Below are 23,129 nucleotides of genomic sequence, written 5' to 3'. Positions count from 1 at the left end.
TGGAACTAAAAGTCTAAATAATTATTTGTTTAAAATATACAACGAATTACCTCACGAAATAACATTTATTCCGACAACTAATAATTTTAAAATTAATTTAAGGAAATTATTATTTCAGTCCTACCTAGTCTACGAAATTATGTAAAAAGATATATGTATCTGTAAATTACAAAGTTAAAACCTGTAAATATTATTTTCGTTATTAGGCTATAATTTTATGTCTTTCAATTTTATTCAATTTTTTTACCTTATCACTTGTGTTATTGTAGTAGTTTCAATTTTAAATTCCATTGATAATAACAGATGTCCCTCATCGTGATTATGTTCGAATTTTTTACATTTTGAATGTAATTTACTGTATATGTCCAGTGTATACGACCCCGTGAAGTGAGCTTTGCTCGTTGGGGACTTTCATAAATAAATAAGTAAATAAATAAATAAATATTTAAATAAAAAAATAAATAAATAAATAAAATAAATAATAACTGTTTTTGTCATAGTTTCATGTTAGAAAGAGTGGAGGACCTGAAAAAATCGGGATACTGTTGATATCAATAACAAAGTCATGAACACATGAATTTTACGCTGTATTTTGCCCATAGAACACTGACTTTAATGTGTTCTTGCAGTTGGTGTTAGGGTAGACATATAAATACAAATATGAAGTTCACTGGATTTCTGGTGGAAAGCGATTGTATAAGGAAAACTTGTTATGGACACACTTTATTTTTTAAGTCAGTGGAAGCTTAATAACTGTAGAACCAACACACTATCCTAAGTAAAATATTCTCCCTATTAAACACACTGCTCACACAAAAAAGCAAGCAAGGCCTTAATTTTAGTAGTTGTGTATTTTCTCGTCAAAAATCACTTCAGTTGAGGTTACATTCTTACATTAAATTTTAGTTCGTATAATAATAATCAAAAAATAAAAGTTAAGTCACATTTATACTTCTATTGTCGTATTAACTATTCATTTGCATCTTTAACTGCTTGAATAGATACTATAAAGACTATATTTCCATTGTTAGGAAATTTCGAAACACTACCATAATGTGAACTGGGGGGCAATTGGTTACTGAACTACACATACATTATTTCAATGAATCTAAGTAACGGGAAGGAACAATAAAGTGATATATCAAGTCTTATTTTGAATGGTACGAAGAAGAAATGTAGCATATAATGGGATACACCCAACGACAGATCAGAGCGCGAAGAGGGAGTAACAGAAAAAGGAGATGCGAACAAACAAGGAAAAATAAAACGAAAAAGACATCTGCAAATCTCCATACACTGCCGTTTTATTTTTGCCTCGTCCCTTTTCCTGTGTCCATCTGATTTTCTTCTTATTCTATACTTCCTATAATAATATCGAAGATCTGTCAGCACGGTCCCTCAATTAGTACAGACGCCCACTCTCCAGCTGATGCTATGAACTGGAACGAGGTCTACGGGGACTGTGAGGAAAAGGATCTGGGTTGAGGGAAGAAGAGCCCATCTAGTTGTCCTCTTATACTTTTCATTTTTCTTACCATTCCTCTCTCTCTGTTGTCCCTTCTCACACTGACATATACTAACGTTTATCATTTCATGTGTTTCTATTATGTACCTACCGTATCTCTCAATCTTTATATATGACTTATTTCAATGAATATGAATGTATAAATTATAGGAAAAATTCCTCAATGAAATTTCACCTTTGAAATCACTAATTTTCTTCCTGACCATATGAGTTATCTCTGTAGAAGTAACACATAGTTTGGCAGCAAGTTTTGGTGTTGGCGCTTCTGGTCAGTCTGATGAATATGTATCTCCGGAGACATAATGTGGAACCTACTTGCCACGAACAAAACATCAATAACATTATTCAAATTCGAGAGTCGCAATTCCCGACACGATCCTGCTTTACCTACATTACCTTATTCCAGTAGGTGATAATGAGAGCACACCAACACGTCTGGCAATTAGTCAACTTACAGGCCCTGAGTTAAATCCTAACTTTCTCACAGCATATAATTAACAACATCTGCAATTTTTATACGTCCTGAGGCTGTGTGGGGAATGGTAGCAATGACATCAAATAATCAGTTTTTGGACGAAGATATAATTTAGTTATACAAGAGATTAACGTGATTTAATTGTTAGATACTTTCGCAAAGTATGTCGTTAACAATCAGTGAAGACTCTGCCTTATGGCTGAAATATTTTCTGTTTGCCCACTTCTTCATCTGGTCATAAATCCGTGTCTTCGTCTATATCTTCAAAAATCATTTTAAAAATATCTTTCCTTGTCTGCTTACAGCAAATTTTGCCTTCAGTGTTGTTATTTAGGAGTCTGTTTCTTTGTGGCCTACACATTTAATTTAATTTTTTTCTCCAAAGTACTCATGAATACCGCTTGGGCCGAAGAGCAGTACGTTAACCATTTCGCCACCGAGCCGGACTTACTTTCAAATGGGTATAATGTTGTACATAATAACGTGACACCGCATATCCGTAATGCCCTATTCTCGAACATCACAGAACATAACCTCACACTCCATCAAAGGTAGTGATAAACAAATTGGTAGGGATTAAATTCAAAAATAAATTTTTGTTCAAATAAACGGTAGGTGCACTTAATGCACAGGTGGGCGATTATTACAAGATATATGTTATAGGTTGTATTTTCTTTGTGTGAAGGTGAAGTTTTACTTGTGAATGTGAGTTCTGAACCACGTTTTATACATTTATGGATATACTTCTTTAGTTAGCTTTTGATCCTTAAATAACTCTGTTTCATTATTTTGCTCTTGTGTTTCGTTATGTCATCCTGAAACACAAGGTTTCTGATTTTGCTCACCGTTGTAGCGGGAAATAAAATGATTTCGCTTGTTTCCTTCTGAGCATTTTCTACCTCTGTGTATTACAATGTTGGTATTACTTTCACACGGTAAATAATGCCATCTAGTGGAGATGAACGACTGCTGACGACACCTCAACAAGCTACAATAATCAGTCAGTGTTTTATTCCCCCAGAGGGTATAATAATGGCGTATGGCCCCCTGAGTGGCCTGGTGCACATGCTTTGGGTTGACATCGGGCTGTATGTGGTAGAATACACCTACGAAATCCCCCGGTGGTCATAGGTGATAGAAAGTAAGTATCCTAAAATTCTCTTGGAGTCGCTGGAAGTGACGAAGCCTCTAGGTAATTCCCTCATTGCTTACACTTACATGTGCCAGGCTTCTCATTTTCATCTTTCGTATCTGACTTCCCTTGGTCAATCGTGTTGTCTTGTGTTTACCCTGATGGAATTTTGTCAGACCTAGGGAGTCCATCATTTTCACGCCCCTCTTGGCCATTTTCTTTTATCGATACCTTCATTCTTCGAATGTTCGGGCCTCTTCGACTTTTTTATCTGATCTGCTTTCGGAAAGGGTGGGTGCGTAGTTGCGCTTCTCCTTAAACCATTGACCAACACCGACACCCAGTGGTGATTATTGCTTTAAGAGGAAATACAACTGGACGACTGTTAAAAATATCGGGAGCTTAGAACATTATGGACTTTCACAATTTGTTTTCTTCCGGCTCAGTGATGTTAGGGTATTAGCGGTCAAGGTCTTTGATATTACTCCCCTCATTTTGATGAATTTTTCCCCTTTTCCAACGAGTGATAGTTCCTTCCCCTATTTTTTCTCAATAGCGATTAATGACCACACGGTTTTGCAGCTCAGACAAGCAATCACAACAACCACTACCAACGCACCACCCCCACCACCATGGCTTATTAGTTCCCTACTATGACGACTGCACAGTATTTTCACATCACTGTTTATGGGCTCAAAAAGGTCAGTCTAAACCACAAGTATCTCCGTTATTATTTTCGTAGGATGAAATGAATGGAACATAAAATTTCGGCATTGTGTTTTGCACAATTGTCATTATTCATAAGTCTCTATACAGCTAATTGTAATGGAGAAATTTGAAGTTCCCTATCGTGGAACCCTTATTATTTCTACGCCACTGTATACTAAACAAATAATGTATAACCTGGTGAACATTCTGAGTATGAACTTAAATACCTAGTTTTAAGAAATTTGTCAAAGTTGTGTGAGGTATTATCCCGCAATTTGAAAACGAACGAACGAACAAACGAACGAACGAACGAACGAACGAACGAACGAACGAACGAACGAACGAACGAACGAAGGAACGAACGAACGAACGAACAAACAAACAAAGAAACAAATACATAAGTGAATAAACAAAGAGACAAGCCAGACAGAAAATGAACTGAACGTATTTTAGACTTCCATGTACCAAATATAAAATAAAAACTAAATATTAGACAACGAATTGAAATACACAGGAAAATATATTTGTATATGTATTGTTTGGAATTCCGCTCTCTAGCTTTTAACATGACGTATTTTCGTAGATAAGTGGATTACAAGTGCATTTGTTACTGTTGACTCACTATACCAGCACTGAAATCCGAATAATCTGTTAAGCGATCGAAATATTACCTTTGTACGTTTAAATGGCAGGTGCGCTACATTTTCGTGTACAAACTGGTGGAGATTTAAAAATAATTAACATTTGATCACAAAATTACTTTTAACATACATCCTTCAGTGAATAACAGGACAGGGAAATCCAATTGTTAGCCTCCCACAAAGTACATATCACCCCGGTAAATGAAATTAAATTTCTCTAATAGCTCCTTTCTTAAAAGTGAGAACATTCTGAAAAAGTGTGTTGAAAATGTAGCCCATATTTGAACACACTTTTCTACTTGAGAAATATGTTATTTCACTAGATGTTGACAACATCCATGAGATACCTGACAACAAATATAACATTTGGATGCAGTAGCAAACTAAATTATATTACACTTAGCTGGGCGTAATTGTGTATATGTGAGCATTAATCAATCAGACCTTTCATTTTTAACTGATGGATCGTCACCAAATACATTAACCTTTCACTTAATAGCTCTCTAAATATAGCGACAAGGATACGTGGCTCTGATCTGCAATTCAAAGTGCCTTTACATTCCTTGTAAATAACGTAGCGAAATACAGCCGGATTTTGGTACAGTTTTCAACTCGTAATTCATGAATAAAACCAGGCTTTTATGGAGAGCTGAATTTTTTTTTGTGAAAATTGCCGAATTTATATCAGTATCCTTAAAACTTTTGAAACTAGAAGTTTTGTATTCGTAGAGCTATTTTGGTACGTTTAATAAGTTCACTGTTGAAGAATCTGGCAATTGTTATGTATCGAATAGGATTCATTATTTTCTTCTACTTAAAGCCACTTTTAAACGGAAAATTTTTCTGCCTCTAATTCACCCATTGATAAATATTTTACTACGGCACCCGGTTTAGAGGTTGATGAAAACGGAATAGTATCCGTTCTGTAGTTTTCCAGATTTATGTTCATATCGAAATAAAGGCTAATTTAGGAATGAACTCGATGGATGAAGCTGTACGCATAAACCGGCTTCGGTGGTGGGGTCATGTGAGGCGAATGGAGGAGGATAGGTTACCTAGGAGAATAATGGACTCTGTTATGGAGGGTAAGAGAAGTAGAGGGAGACCAAGACGACGATGGTTAGACTCTGTTTCTAACGATTTAAAGATAAGAGGTATAGAACTAAATGAGGCCACAACACTAGTTGCAAATCGAGGATTGTGGCGACGTTTAGTAAATTCTCAGAGGCTTGCAGACTGAACGCTGAAAGGCATAACAGTCTATAATGATAATGTATGTATGTATGTATGTATGTATGAATGTATGTATGTATGTATGTATGTATGTATGTATGTATGTATCGAAACTATCCAACCCATTAAATGCTCATTAAACACTAACTTCAATGCCGCATGCATTTAAAAAATAATCCCCCCCTCTATTTGCGCCACTTAATTACTTTTTGAACAACATTTCAAATACTTTGCATTAGCACTTAATGAACCTCACAGGAGGTTGCTGTGACTTAAATGTATGGAATTGGGGTTAGGATATTTTTATCTGTAGCAAATTACGGAGTGCCTTAGCCACTCTACACCTTTTAGTATGTTGTCATTTATCACTAAAAATAGTGTATAACAGTATATCGTACTCCTTAATTTAATTTAGTCACAACATTAAGTTACACTTACTCCCTTTCTGATAGACTAACAATTCAACTGCAATTCTGGTTTGTATTTTGGTTGAAGCATCCTTCAAGACACATTTTGTTTTCTAGAAAACTTGCATAGTTAGTAAGAAAATGCATATGGACATTTGTTTTGGAAACGTAATTCTAAGTGCGGGCTCCATTTTAAAGCAACTCAGAGTTCAGGCAGCGTAATTACTTTTGAAGGCCGGAGGCCCACTACATTTTCCGACTTATTCTGTAGTTTATAAACTGACTGCCCTCCTGATACACTAGCATAGTTATAAAAAGCCTATCATAATTTAAGGAATGAAGTTAAATGGTTCCGGAGATTAACCCTCTCTCTTCATAATATTAGCATAGAAACTGTATTATTTTGTGGAGGCAGGAAGTACTGAGTAAAACTCCAGTGGCTCACTAAATCCGTACGATGTCGCTTTCAGTCTCGTTAGCTTTACGTACTTCCCAGCAGAGTGTGAGTCGTGACTGGAAGACCCAGTAAAAGTCAGTTTACATTACGACGTGTGTTATATACCATTACAGCCGTTGTAACCTCACATATCCTTGACGTAGGGCAAATAATACGCGTTGAATGTTCATGATAAGATCCTGCCACAGTTTTATGTGGGCACTCGAAGGAAACTTGTTGATTTGGGCCAGAGAGGATGTGGGACGCTATAATTGGAGATAGTGATAAAAGGTTCTGACTGTGGTCCATTAAAATCCGGGAATGGAACAGGAAACTACTAGCTGACCACAGTGAGCTACAAAGCATTTCGTATCTGAAAAGTCACACATTTTAGAACGTAAGTTTCTTTTAAAAGTACAATGAAATAATTAAGCAAAATAGAGTTTATCTCAGTAAAATTCCTTCTTTCCTTTGATTTTAACCGGATAATTACATGTAAAATACTGAAAAACTAGACTTGTTACTCTTTTAGTACTGCTACTACAGTGGTTTTTTTTTTTTGCTAGGGGCTTTACGTCGCACCGACACAGATAGGTCTTATGGCGACGATGGGATAGGAAAGGCCTAGGAGTTGGAAGGAAGCGGCCGTGGCCTTAATTAAGGTACAGCCCCAGCATTTGCCTGGTGTGAAAATGGGAAACCACGGAAAACCATCTTCAGGGCTGCCGATAGTGGGATTCGAACCTACTATCTCCCGGATGCAAGCTCACAGCCGTGCGCCTCTACGCGCACGGCCAACTCGCCCGGTCTACTACAGTGTGATCATTCATTTTCGGTCTAGAAAGACGTCAGATTTAATCGAATATCATCCTTGCTAGATAGAGAGCCTCGCCTTGAAAAACCCTACCTGGGGGGAGAGCAGAACGTCTTGGAGAGTAATATGCGACCAAGTGGGTAGTTTAATTTTTGTACGCTAAAACTTATTGTTAAAAATATTGTGTACTGTAGACATTAATTCGACCTGTAAGTATTTGTAAGAATAAAACGGAAGAATATGTAAGCAGGGTTGAGTTAAGGCAGTTTCCGCGGTGAAGTATATTCACGCTCTTGAGCACTTCCTATCCCAGAATAATAATTTACACGAAATAATTCACCGTTATCGCAGCCCAACAATGGAATCTCTGAGCAGGGCACGTCAGAAGCATGTCCAGCAGGTCAGCTTTTGAACATGCCTGTGTCAAAATTCTAGGTAAACATCCATGAATCATCAAGTTTTAACCTGAAAACACATCCTCCTACCTTCTCTTCATTATTAATTCCCCCTTCCTTTCACAGTTCATCATCATAATCATCATATTCTTCTTCTCTTCACCTCTCAACTGAAGGCGATATCTCGGTATATTGTAAAAATGTATATATTTTCGAAACTTTCTCTTAACTAGTAGTTATGGTACTCATTACTTTTTTATTCTTAATGTACTCTATGTACGATGTGGATTACAAATACCAGATGATGATACGATTTATTTTTTACGCATGATTACTTCTATTAATACTATTACTGTTATTAATATCAATATTGTTTTCATATTATTGCTGTCAGTAGTTATTATTAACAGTGTTCTAGGTTGAGACTGGCTAACTGTGAGAAATGGACTACATCCCTAACTTTGCCAGAATAGATAAAAATATTATTATTATTATTATTATTATTATTATTATTATTATTATTATTATTATTATCATCCCACGTCACTAACTCGAAGTCACCCAAGCCACGATGTTTCAGTACGTGGTGACATACTCTTTACCGTCCGCGCGCTTTCAGTCTTCGCCGATGGAAGTTAATTCTAGTTGACGTCAATGTTTAACTGTTAGACTCTTCAGTGTATCGAAAACAATTTTGAGTAAATAAGTTTATAAACTTCCTGAAAGAGAAAACATACGGTAACAACTTGAACAACTTAATTAAGTTATAATGACATGCCTCGTTCTTGAAATAATATCATCAAACAACACTCAAATATTTAGAAATAGCACACAGCCTTGTTTCAGTCCAGGGGTGATAGGAAATTCATCTGCAATCAAATGTACGAGATGAAGAAACTAATTATTTCCAAGGTCGTTACGTTAGGAGCAACGGCACCTTCTGGAAGATTTTTAGATTTCCAATTCATGAAATGCATCAGACCATGCAGAAACACTCCACTTAGAAAATGGGCAAAGAAATTATATTATTAACGAAACAGCTGGCCAGTAAACCTTTGCTGCTAGAGACACTACTCTCACAGCACTTTTAAAGCTATGTCAAGAAGATGCATTTGCTAAAACACTATATAAGCAACTAGCTCTAATACCCGGCGTTGCCCGGATAGCTTCTGAATGTTTACCTTTTATATTTGTATCATCAGTTAGTTATGTGTGAAGTGAACTTTTATAGAAATCCTTTTTGAGACGATTTTACGATCTCTTATGTAGATTTGGTTATTTAGAAGTGTTTGACTTCAAGTTTTGGATTATTTAATTTGGGAGTAAAACTTTATCCTTGTGGAAGCTCGAATTGACTGGGAAGTATTTGATCATTAAAAAAATGATGACTATATGTATTTACCCAACGTGCTATTGACATTATGTACACGATTACAGCTGTCATTGAGATTGTCACCAATCAGCCTTGTGACCCCAATAGCAGTGAATCTAACACTAATCTCGGTCATTTTAGACTATTTACTTTCAAGCCCTTCTCAGCCCCTGTCTCAATAAAGGCTGAACGTGGGCTTAAACCGTGTCTATAGAGTCACAATTCGTCTCAGCGATACATAAACAATGAATTCAAAATTAATATAGGATGTGTTCCAATATTTTTTTTGTTATCCCCTGCCATTCCCCACCCCCAGCGGGGGTATGTCATATGTGTACCAAGTTTCGCTGAGAACTATTCTGGAACATACCTACATACATCCATAATCTCGATTATTTTTACATTCACTTTCACCCCTTCTCAACCTCCATACCGATTGCGGCTGAAGTACGACTTAATCAACCAGAGTGTCTAGTCCAACTCAGCGACCTCGTAATATCAGTCATTTTCGTATTTTTAAATATTTCGCCATCTCGCTAAGAGTGCTACGGGTGTTTTAACCTAACAATATTTTGTTTCATATGTGTACCAATTTTGTATGAGGTCTATGCTGGAAGAAACACACATACATCCGAAATTTTGGTCTCTTTGGAATTTGCTTTTCCACCCTTTTCATTTCAATGCCGTTGGGGACTTCAACGATATCCGAGGTTTAATCTCCCCAGCGACTCCGAAAACTATGGACTGTACATTAATATTTGTCGTCTACTATTTTTATGTTTCACCCTTATTTCTGTACTTATTATAATTCACTCCCCTAGAGGTGTTAGCGGTATCAAAAGCCCCACAGCAATTTCTTCCAGATGGTAAGTCAAACGATGTGTACCGATACTGTTTGAGAGGTATGCTGGAACACACAGACATACGTCCTTAAACTCGGTCACGTTGGGTATATTTTCCTCATATTTTCTCAACGCCTGTGCCAAGTGGTAATGGACTACGTCTTAAACGGAATCCAGCGTGTCACAGTTCATCTGAATGACCACGAAAACTATAGATTCTACACAAATATCGGCCGTTTTCGATTATTTTTCCGTTTCACCCCTACCCCTAGGGATCTCCTACCACCACGTTATCTTTTCCTGATAGTAAATAATACTTGCATCAGTTTTGGTTGAGAGGTATGCTGGAACATACACACATACGTCCATTATCTCGGCCATTTTGGAAATTCTTTCACCTTACTTCACCCATTATGCGAAAGGATACCGAAAGTGTACTTTTAAAAAATCCGGAGTGTCACTATTCATCTGAGAGACCCCGAAAAAATGCAATACACGCTAATTTCGATTATTTTTATATCTCACCCCTTCCCATGCCCACCCCTAAGCATGGCAAGTGCTGTCATACTTCCACGCAATTTGTCTCCTGATAGTAAGACATATGTGTACGAAGTTCGGTTGAAATCACTCCTGTAGTCCCGAAAAGTTTGGATTCAATCCTAATATCAGTCGTTTTCAGTTATAATTATATTTGGCCCTCTTTCATAGGGCTTCTAGGGATGTCCTGTAACCACAGTAATTCTTCCAGATAGTAGGTAGTATTTGTATCAAGTTTAGTTGACAGCTATGCTGGAAAATACACTTATTCATCCATATTCTCGGTCATTTCGGTCATTTCATTTTTACAACCATAAATTCTGTCATTTGGAAATTTTCCTTTGATCACCTCTTCCTCACCCCCTGAGTGTCACTGCGCATCTCAGTGATAACTAAAACTTTAGATTCGGCACTATTATCGATTATTTTGTATCTCAGCACCTCCAACCCTTACTCCTACGAGTGGAAAGGTTTATCTCCTGATAGTATCAATCAATCAATCAATCAATCAGTACTGATCTGCATTTAGGGCAGTCGCCCAGGTGGCAGATTCCCTATTTGTTGTTTTCCTAGCCTTTTCCTAAATGATTTCAAAGAAATTGGAAATTTATTGAACATCCCTCTTGGTAAGTTATTCCAATCCCTAACTCCCCTTCCTATAAATGAATATTTGCCCCAGTTTGTCCTCTTGAATTCCAACTTTATCTTCATATTGTGATCTTTCCTACTTTTATAAACGCCATTCAAACTTATTCGTCTACTAATGTCATTCCACGCCATCTCTCCGCTGACAGCCAGTCGTAAGTGTACCCAGTTTTGGTTGAAATCGCTCCAGTAGTCCATAGTCCTTCTGAGTTGTTGCGCCATGGTATTTTTCAATCATATAAAGTTTGGAATGGCGTCGAACCCATGAACTTAGGATAAATCATACACACTACTTGGAATCCACAAAGACAGTTATTTTATATTTATGTGTCGGAGAAATATTTCATTACAAATGTTTACATTATAATTTCTAAGAGTTCATATCTCATTTATAACAATTACGAAGTTTGAATTTTCTCTTCTGCCACTTTTTCCACCCCCTGTCCGAAAATCGTCCATATGTTGGCTTATCGTTGTTTAATGAATGGATGTCTTTCCTGACGTCAACCTTATGTGGAGGAAGGTATCGACTAGCATGTTTCTGAATGGTAATGCGTGTTGTATGTGCACATAAACAGTATTTTATTAGTGTCAACACGATTACCCAGTCTCCAAGTCAGAAGAAATAACTAGACGTATTTAAAATACTCGACCCGACCAGGAATCGAATGCGGGAATATCTTAAACGAAGGCCTCGACGCTGACCATTTGGGAAAGGAAAATGACCTTAGTATACTATTGTCATTGTATGTCATTCCAATCCAACGTACGCATTTGCTTGTAGAGTGCTTCAAAATTTTTATTTCAGAAGTTATTAATGTCCCAGTTAAGTTCTTCTCATATTTGGAGGTACCTTATGCGTCGTCAGGAAAGTAGTACAATATTTCATAGACATATTATTATTGTCTGAAAACTGATTTTCTTAACAGTAGAACTGTAGAGTACATTCATTTCATGTTCTTAAAGGGGCCTGATTTGTATTTGAAAATGTTCCAGAGGCATCTCGAATTGTGGTTATAATATAGCCTATCAATATATTCACTGTTTGTCTTTATACATGCAATTTTTTGAATAAAAGAATGTATTTAGTGTCCTCATGAGATAAGTTTTTTTTACGTTACAATTATTTCTTCCTTTCTTTTCAGTTACCAGCATAAAGAGATTACTTATCTACATGAAACTCGACCCTAACACTTACAGGTGAACAGTTCTCATGAATTTCATTATAAACACGTTTACTCGCGTTTCATCTGCGATGCTATCACATTCAGCACAACATTCTGTGTACAGAGGACTTAATTAAACGATTAAACGGCTTTTCGTAACTCTTGATGCAGTTACAGCAGTTAAAATCTCTACAAATAGCTCAGTTTCTCCTAATGACCTCATTGTAATGGTATTCTTCATCGAGACTTTTTTTGTTGGTACATGAGAATAAAAGTAGGAATATCGACATTCGTATCGTAATGTATGCAATGTGACTCGTGTACTTCTCAGTTAGGAGAGATCGAATAAAACGAAGTAATGCATACTATTGCTTATTACGAGGTCGCCAGTCGAATTGAGTCTCTCAGATCTGTTGTCACCATCATCGGAGACTGTGAGCGAAAGATCCGGCGACGCACTTAACGATGAGGAATTCGACAGCAAAAACTAGTTGCACTTGGAAGGACACCTCTATGATAATTAAGACGAAATTCAGCCTTATGAAAATGCTTATCTTCCTTATAGGGATCAGTACTGCATAAATGTGGATGATGAAGATCGCCAATTGCCAGAAAATTGACACTCCGGAAATGTGTTACAATTACTTCGAATACATAGAGCGATACAATGAACTAATGAGTCAGTTCTCAAACAGCTAGACGTCAGAACAAGACTGACGATGGTTATCAGCCAAAACCAACTCAGGAATCGCGCGCGTTGGCAACGCAGTTTGTGCCACGAATGTGTCAAATTGTATTCTGAAAATCGTGTGTTCAAACACCACTGTCGGCAGCTAAGAAGTATTTGTGGTTTTCCGTTTTTACACCAGGCAAATGCTCGATCTGTTCCTTAATAAAGGTCACAGCCGCCTCCTTCCAAACCTATCCCACCGTGGACATGCGAGCTGCCTGTTCCCAAGCGACTAAAACAAAATATCATAGAAAGAAAACCTCAGGTAATATGGTCACATCATCAGAAGAGCAGAGGCAATGAAAATATACCTCACAAGGGTAAAGTTGACATCCGAATACCCTGAGAACGTGCGCCATAGCGAAGGATGGAAGGATGGAAGGATGGACTTCAAGCAAGTCACCATGGCAAAAAGAGACTCCTGGAGGTAGACCGACAACATTATTACAGCCTGTTGGAAAGCATCAACTAAATAGCGAAAATTTTGGTCTTAACGAACGCTTAACGGAAACATCATTGACAAGGTGGCACTTTTCAGGTACCTACGATGGGAGCAAACACAAGAATAGGATCCAGATGTAGAAATCAAAACCTGTATCGGCACTGCGTATAGTGTGATTCTGAAACTAAGACATCTTGTGCGCAATCATATTCTCAAACTGGAAACTCGTTCACGTGTCGTGAAATGTTATGTGTCATCCGTAATGATGTACGGTGACGAGGGATGGACGTTAGTGGCTTCGCTAATAAACGGTCCGAGGGCCTACTGTAAAATAATTCCAAGTATAGCAGAATGTCCTCGTTGCTATAGGTAAACTCTGTAACCAATGGGAAGTTCCTTCATCATGGCGTGAAATTATGAGAAGTCCTAACCATAGCAAAACACAGGAAAGCAGCATATTTCGGTCATACCTTCGTTAATGACAAACGCAGCCTGAAACATCTGATCATAAAAAGACAGGATAGGAGGGAAACTGAACGAGGATGGAAAAAATATCCTGAACGCGTAACCTACGGCAGTGGTTCGACATCTATAATGCGGTAACCCTGGTACGGGAAACACAAAACATGAAAATTGCTGCGTGATGATCACCAAACTTCTGTGAAGGGATACGACACCAGAAGGAGAAGAAATCAATTTTAATTGTAGAACTGACTATTTGTCTATACATAGCCATGCTACATAATACTAACAGCAACTAATGCTGCCAGTGTTTTAAATATCTTGGAAATAGTATTACAGGTAATAACAGCATAACAGAAGAAATATATATGAGGATACTTGCTGGTGTCCGGAATTACTTTCCCTTTGACGAAGGATTCAAACAAGAAGTCTTAATACAAACCTAAAAGTAATAGTCTATCGTACTGGGGTGAGACATTTAGTGATTTATAATCTGGACGATGACACTAAGTCTTTGTAGAAACCACAAGATAATAGTGAACAGTATAGTGGGGGATATGAGGTTCAGGGACCTGCACGATGACATACAAGGATGAGAAACTCTTAAGGAGATGGAAAAGGAAAAGAGTTAGAAATATTTATGGGCCAGAATACGGTAGTGGACTTTGGAGAGTTGGAAGAAACAATAGGGATGTTAGAGAACAATGCAATAGATCAGACATCGTGTCATAAATTAAAAGGATTGTGTCAAAATACTACGTGTAGGTTCTGCACTGTATTGTGAGGAAGATAAACATTTTTTGGGTACTGTAGCGCTGATGCAAAGTAGTCGGGGAAAGCAATAATAATAATAATAATAATAATAATAATAATAATAATAATAATAATAATAATAATAATAATAATAATAATAATACATTTTACATAAATATCCTAATTTCCGATGAAGAAACTATTTACAAACATTCACGATTACCAACTTTCGTGTACTCCTCCAGGAAGATGGATGTTTAAGACTATTTTATTTGGGAATGCTTTTGCAGTATTAGTAATTCTGTACAGAAGGCAGGATTTATTAAATCTGGTGATATATGGATGGGATACTGAGAGCAGATATTGACAAACAACGAGTGCAAAACCTCTGCCAGTCGTGAAAGTTCAACAGGGAGTTCTCGTCCTGAGTTACGCACTTTTTGACTTTTTATTCAGTGTGACTCAAATATAATGGATATAAACATAGGGACGGACCGCTCTTACATTATGATGTAATAAATTACAAAATAATAATAGCTTATAATTAGCTAATTCTTGTTTCGCCAACATTCCTATACGTCCTAATTATTCTACAGACGTATTAGGCGTTACACTACACATCATTTGTTAATCAGTTGTTCTCAAATTAATATAAACCACTACTTAGACACTGACAATGAAACAGCCTGAAATTAATAAGACTACGCATTAAACACTTTGTTTCTTGTTGAGAGAGCAATAAACGTCTTTTACTGGAGCGTTTCAGATTTATAACTACCTTCTTAGAGTTCATTTCCCTATCACATGGCTGCGGACCAACATCGTTACTGGCTATCTACTGCAGAAATGTTACACGTATTCAGTGATGTTAGTAGTCACCTGGTTGTACGCTATTTGATTTACGTCGCACCGACACAGATAGATCTTATGGCGACGATGGGATAGGAAAGGCCTAGGAATGGGAAGGAAGCGACCGTGGCCTTAATTAAGGTACAACCCCAGTATTTGTCTGGTGTGAAAATGGGAAACCACGGAAAATCATCTTCAGGGCTGCCGACAGTGGGGTTCGAACCCACTATCTCCCGGATGCAAGCTCAAAGTTTTGCGCCCCTAACCGCACGGTCAACTCTCTCGGTACATGGTTGTTCAAAAATATACCTATCTCTGTAGTTTACATTTTTTAATTCGATTGTTGTTTCGGCTGGGGACATTTTGGTAGAAGATAATATCTTCTTCTTTCTCTTTTTCTACCACTTTTTCCACACCTGTGGGGTTACAGGTGCGTACTATGTCACACATGTGGATTTGGCCCTGTTCAAGGCCGGATGCCCCTCCTGACGCCAAACTTATATGGAGGGATGTAATCACTACTGCGTGTTTCTATGGTGGTTGGTAGTGGAGTGTGTTTTGTGAATATGAAGAGGAAAGTGTTGGGACAAACACAAACACCCAGTCCCCAAGCCAGAAGAATTAATTGGAGGCGATTAAAATCCCCGACCCGGCCGGGAATCGATTCCGGGACGCTCTGAACCGAAGGCTTCAACGCTGACCATTCAGCCAATGAATCGATGTAGAAGATAATAATATATAAGGAACTATATCATTATTATCTGGTGATGCAATTTTGTCTAATAAATTCAGCAGATTTCATTTACACTCCGACGTTTTGCAACATGGCATTCCACCTTCTTTGCGTCCGTCACAATCTCGATTATCTCTGCCAGCTTTGAACTCACAATTTCCGGATTCTAAGGTCAGTATTATATTACTAATCTACAGAGGCAGCCTGAGTCGTTAGAAATGTGGTATTTCAGGTAAATGTTCAACTTTTCCTGGACTGCTAACAAATTCTGAAGTTCTACAATAGGCAAAGCTGTTAAAAATTAAAGAACGCCGTACACTCCGCCAATCGGCACCAATGAATGTTACAGCTGAGAGCTGCGTTACTGCTAACAGATGTCAGGAAGGCCAAGCTATTCTTTCTTTAAGATGATAGTTGAGAACTAAGTGGTTATAACAGATTTCTTCGCATCCATACTATCTGGAGAATTTTAAAGTCGACAAACCAGTATTATGATAATAAACTAGAAGGTGAACAATGTCGATACTTCGCTTTGATGTTGTGCATTCATATGCCTTAAGCCAACTCAACCAAGTTGTTGCATTTAAACACCCTTAAAAACCTCCCACTTCAACGGGAATCGAATTCGTTACAAAACTAACAAATTGTTCTGCTACACGGTGGAGTGATCAGCACCTTGGCCTTCGATTCTCTGGTTCCTGGTTCGATTCCCGCCGTGTTGAGGAATTTGTATCTTGAACGATTAATTTCCTCGGCTCAACCGGTTCCTTCGCTGAATGGTCAGCATACTGATCTTCGGTGCAAAGAGCGTTGAGTTCGATTCCCAGCAGGGTCTGGAATTCTAACTGGGTGTTTGTGCTCGTCTCAACACACTTATCTTCATCAACATACAACACATCACACTACTAACCATCACAGAAATATATAATAGTGAATACAACCCTCGTCGGCTTTGGATTGGCGTCAGGGAGGATATGCGGCCATAAGACTGGGTCAAATCCACATAAAGGGTAGACCCCAAAAGAACTGTGAAATCAAGGAGGAGGTAGAAGAAGTTAATTTAACTAACTCGGGAAATGGGTATTTGTGCTGTACTTATGATCGACGCATCTCGTGATTCACACAGACGCAACATTATACCCGTCGTATTAACACAATCCAGCGTCCCTGGAGGTTTCGTGCTTGTCTCCTGACCTATTCACGTCTGAGTCGTTACCCTTCAAACAGATTGACGGCAGCAGGGATGGTCTTACAAAGGTTTCACAAGACCAACAACACCAACACGAAATTATATAATCTAACGAAGTGGTTTACTAATGCCTTGAGTAAAAAGAATGGGAGAAAGTAGTTGTATGACTTGAAAATTTCCGAAATTATTCTCCTTGGTGATGTATGTCGATGCACGCGCGCGTGGGTGTTTGGATTTATCAGCCAACATTGGGTCACTAAAGAGTCTTACTAAGGAACTGAGTAGTGAAGAGGTTCCCTTCTGCTTTTCTTACAGAGCCAGAAGATGTTATCATATGTCAGTCTGCCAAGCCCACTGAAATACACGAATGAACCCATCCTAAGAGTGGCATCTTCTCACCATTCATTACAGGGACCGGCAGCATATGGAATTACTCATATTTTGGTCACTTTCATACCAAAAAAGCCACAAATGGGGCTCAGACATATCAATGAGAAAACACTTGCTCTAGCCCATAGGACAAGACACTGTCGTCCAAAACGGTCACTGGAGGCTTTCGTTTTCGTTTTGCCACGAGTAGGTGTCCCGAGCTCGGATGTCAGTCCCTCGTCTCGCCACTTTTAAGAACACAGTGAGTGGAGGATGGTAATGAATGAAAGCTACGTGTTTCGATTTCAGGCACTAAAGAGAATAATATTTTGAATAACAATAGCAGCAAATTCATCTGCGATCTTATTCTGATGACAAACCTGCCCGGTCATGCCATCACGGAGAACCAGAACTAGATAAACAAAATGACTTGACTCTTTTCCGAGTAACTATCTTTTTCAAATACATTTACTTCTGTCTGTAGATGTACTTTCGATGACAGAACAGACAAATCCCAGCATGGAACAAGCGTCCATACAGATTGCACAGAGTTGCTGGAAGAGTGCATGGTTGTACAGCACGGAGGTTTCGTGCTTGTCTCCTGACCTGCGTCGTTACCCTTCAAACAGATTGACAGCGGCCGGGATGGTCTGGCGACAAAGTGAACGGTCTTGAGCAAGCGTGTGCCAGGTTTGTGGATTAAGACCCATCATCTTCATAGTGTACTTAAGCTGGTCCTTGTAGCCCGTTATAGAGCTTCCATGAGATCTGGTACCGGAACAAAACTCACAACAGAGGATTTGGAAAGGAAATATGGTATCACTCATTCGACAGACATGGCCAATCCATCTAAGCTTGTGACTGATGATGGACGATGCTATACTCTTGGTGACATGGTTCTACCTTTTGATCTTACAGATGACGAAGTTTTTGTTAGTGGAATCGCTCAAGATTTTTCAAGTAACGTTGGTAAGGGTTCCATATTTCACAGCCATACAACAATGTTCTGATGGCAATACTGTGGTACATCATGACTTTAGTGTTCACGGTCAGGCCTGTCTTCTTGTACACCGGGTGTGATAGTGCATGGGCAGCACTAATTATCTTCTCCACATCTTGTTCACAATTACAACGCACGGTCTTCTGATGAAACGGGCATTTTTAGTTCACTAAGTACTTTTCTGACATCCCAAATTTTGAGGACTAGAGAGAAAATCCTCGTTTTGAGAGTTTGACCACCAGCTTGAATTAATTACAGAGCGATGTTACCTGAGCCAGGTCGTCGTGCTCCAGTGGACTAACTGAGATGGAGATGTTGTTGCATTCAACATTTTGGTTACCTTTGCAACGTGTGTGAGCCACCGGAAGCGGAGTTTAGCTTGGTTGAGAAACCCTCCTCTAAAACGATCTCTGACCTTCACATCTCGGTTATTCCTAGGTGACTGATATACAATAGCAGACAAATGTAATAAAAATAGTGTTGGAGAAAGCACACAGCCTTGTTTCAGGCCATGGGTAATAGGAAATCCATCTGCAATCTTATTCTCTTGGCGAACCTGCCTGGTCATGCCACCATGAAGAACCTGAACGAGGTCAACAAAATGCTGAGGAAAGCCAAAGTGTTTCAACACGCCTACATAGCAGGTCTTGGAATCGAGTTAAATGCCTTTCGTAGGTCATACAAAAGTTAGGAGGGAGGATTCTGTTGCTCTCTGGGATTTTCTGAAGAGAATTCTACCTACAATAGATAGTAGTGGTATACCGCGATAAACACTGCGATCACCTCTTGTGATCGCAGGGGCATTTATTAGTTCACTAAGTACTTTCCTGACATCCCAAATTTTGAGGACTCTAGAGAAAATCTTCATTTTGAGGGTTTGACCACCATCTTGAATTAATTACAGAGCGATGTTACCTGGGTCAGGTGTCTTTCTAGATTTTAGTCGATTGAGAGTCACACTGAATTCTTGGTAAGTACATGGAGCTGCCATCCATGGTTTTTTCGGATTATTACGGCACATCAAGAAGAAATTCTTCAGAACCAGTGGAAGAACGAACTGGAAGGGTGGAGGAATGCTCCTTCCAACGATCGAGGACTTCATAGCTGTCAGTAAGAGTGGAAAAGTTTTCGGTACTTTTCAGTGTACCTGATGAAGAGCGAGATGGACCATCCAACTCATCTATTCCTGCGTAAAAGTTCCTCAAGTCCCGAGCATCAAGCAGCCTCAGAATTTCCTGAGGTCTGTATTGCCATCAGATATTCTTAATTTCTCTAATCTGCGTCTGACATGAGTTCTAGAAAACGTGCTTCTTTCGTGTTGGAGGATGGATCTTGAAAATGGGATAGCTAGGCTTCTTCTCTTTGCATTGATGAGGCATAGAGGTTTTCTCATTGTTGTCATCAAACCAGTCTTGTCTCTTCTTTCTTTCTTTCTTTCTTTCTTTCTTTCCTTCTTTCTTTTTCTTTCTTTCTTTCTTTCTTAATCTGTTTACCCTCCAGCGTTGGTTTTTTCCTCATACTCAGCGAGGGATCCCTCCACCACCGCTAATGGGCAGTGTCCTGGAGCCTGAGACTATGAGTCGGGGATAAAACTAAGGAGGATGACCAGTACCTTGCCCAGGCTGCATCACCTGCTATGCTGAACAGGGGCCTAAAGGGAGGATGGGAAGATTGGAAGGGATAGACAAGGAAGAGATGGACAAGGAAGAGATGGACAAGGAAGAGGGAAAAAATCAGCCGTGGCCGTTAGGTACCATCCTGGCATTCACCTGGAGGAGAAGCGGGAAACCACGGAAAACCACTTCGAGGATGGCTGAGGAGGAAATCGAACTCCTCTCCACTCAGTTGACCTCCATAGGCTGAGTGGACCACGTTCCAGCCCTCGTACCACTTTCGAATTTCGTGGCAGAGCCTGGAATCTAACCCGTTCCTCCGGAAGTGGTAGATAATCACGCTAACCACTATACCACTGAGGCGGACCCTGTCTCTTCTGCTTTACAAAACCAATGGTCTCCTCAGCTGACTTAGTGATTATCTTCCGCAAAGTGACCCATTCTTGCTGAACGTCATTTGTGCTAACTGAATGAATTGTCAGCTGGACATTCATAACATTCTGAAAACATCAGTGTTGAATGTAGAGAGCTCATGGGTAAACACATCAACAAGCATAAGAATAAGAAAAATAATAAGGAAAATAATAAGAATAATAATACCTGCGATGATGAAAGTGAGAGGCGATAACATTAATTGAAGGATTGGATGCAAGAACCAGGCAGCTCCACTTTTCACCAAAATGGACATTTTCGTATATATTGAATGTAAACAAATAGGCGCACATTTCTATGCAAGAACCATGCAGCTCCAATGACTTCCATTGGCGATGCAAAGGAAAAGGAGTCACATGGAGATAACATTCATCATAATTTTAATGCAAGAACAAGGCAGCTCCAGGAGCTACCTGGTTCTTCTATCGATTTTAGTTCAGTGCATCTTCACTGGTGCCGCTACTGCCCAAAACAAGAATCATATATTAATTCATTTCTGCTCTACACTAGTGTACCATGGACATGTAGGCTTAACTGAAGTAATACAACACTTTCCAGAGCCTAGTCACAGCTTTCCTCCACATGACCGAAGCTTCGGAATAGTAGAAAAAGAAAAATGGAAGAGAGGAAGACTGTATGTTCCTAATGACTATGTGAACCTCATAAGAGGGCCAAGCTCAAAATTTTTTGTCAAACAAATTGAGAGATACAGCTTTCTAGACTATAAAGGTACTTTTGAAGAATCCATGAAGAAGAATGTTAGTGGTGTAAGTAAAGAGAAGTTCTCCATTTCAAAATATCGGTTGTTTATTCATGGTGAAAAATTTCGTGGAACTGTTAAATGTGCAATGAATGCATCAGGTTTTTCTCTACAAGAGTTTCCTCTCTTGAAAAAGAGCGGTACTCCAAGGTTTCCTCACGCAAGTCAGAAACTTTATCCAGAAGCCCTGCACATCAAGGATGCAAAATTTCGGGATGTAATGGCACAGGCCGAACGCTATGTACCTCCCACTGACAAGTGGTATTAAACAACATAACCAGCCAATCAAGAGAAAATAATGTGAACACTTCATCTGAAAGTAAATAACATCAACTGTCATACTTTAATAGTGGTTACACTTAATATTCAAGGTTCTTAAAATTTCTGTGACTTATTATCAAGTGTTTGCATATTGAAATACACTCATTTATTTTGCAAAAAATACAATTTTTGGCAAGTAAAAACACAGAAGTCATTGAATTAAACATTTTCTATGCAAGAACCAAGTGGCTCCAAAATTAATTTATTGCTATAAAAGACAAGAAAGTTGAAAATTCGGCTACAGTACAGACTCAATGTATCAAGGAGATCATAATTAATGTACAGGCAGAAGTAAGTATTTATACCATCATTCATAATTATTTTATACCGTTTTTTTAGCTCCTGAAAAATTAGCAAAAATAGAGCTCCCTGTTTCTTGCATCCAACCCTCCAATTTTAAGATGGATAACTTTCGGGCTTGAGGTCTATGGGGAGATAGCGACGTCGATTTTCTGACGTCATCGTAATCATGGCAACCATTGTATGTATAGTAGGCAAGTACCGCCATCTTTTCCCTGTGCACTTTCTTCCTGTAACTAAGACATACATGCATACGTACATACATACTTACAAAAATCATTATCGACCGTTAGGCTTAGGCCACAGTGCAGGCGGTGAGAGGAGCGTTGCCACTATCAAAAAGCTGAAGAGCGAGGAGGAAAGAGCGTCTGTGTGGACATCTAGCGAGAGTCAATAAGCGGCGCGGCGTCTCCCCTGCATGTGGTGATTAGATAATGGCAGTTTGCCTCTGTGGATCGGTGGTAGAGCGTAGGCATGCGGATCCCAAGATAGCGGGTTCAAACCCGACAGATGTATTCGGATTTTTGAAGGGCGGAAAAAAGTCCATTCGACACTCCATGTCGTACGATGTCGGCATGTAAAAGATCTCTGGTGACACATTTGGTGTTTACCCGACAAAATTCATTAAATCTCAGCCATAGACGCCCAAGAGAATTTCGATTTACTTGGTCTGCCATCTAGTGGGCCTAGAGTAAAGCAGAACGTCGAAATTGACGATCAGACTGCCAGATGACGTCAAACTGAAATGTCTACACACGATAGCTGAGGCCATACGATTATTATTATTAATGGCAGTTTCAAAATTTTCTCCTTTGTCTCTGCTTTTAGATCTTAAAAAATCTAAACTG

The sequence above is a fragment of the Anabrus simplex genome, chromosome 5 (genome assembly GCF_040414725.1).
Source record: "Anabrus simplex isolate iqAnaSimp1 chromosome 5, ASM4041472v1, whole genome shotgun sequence".
Taxonomy (NCBI): domain Eukaryota; kingdom Metazoa; phylum Arthropoda; class Insecta; order Orthoptera; family Tettigoniidae; genus Anabrus; species Anabrus simplex.
Note: the sequence above shows the minus strand (reverse complement) of the source record.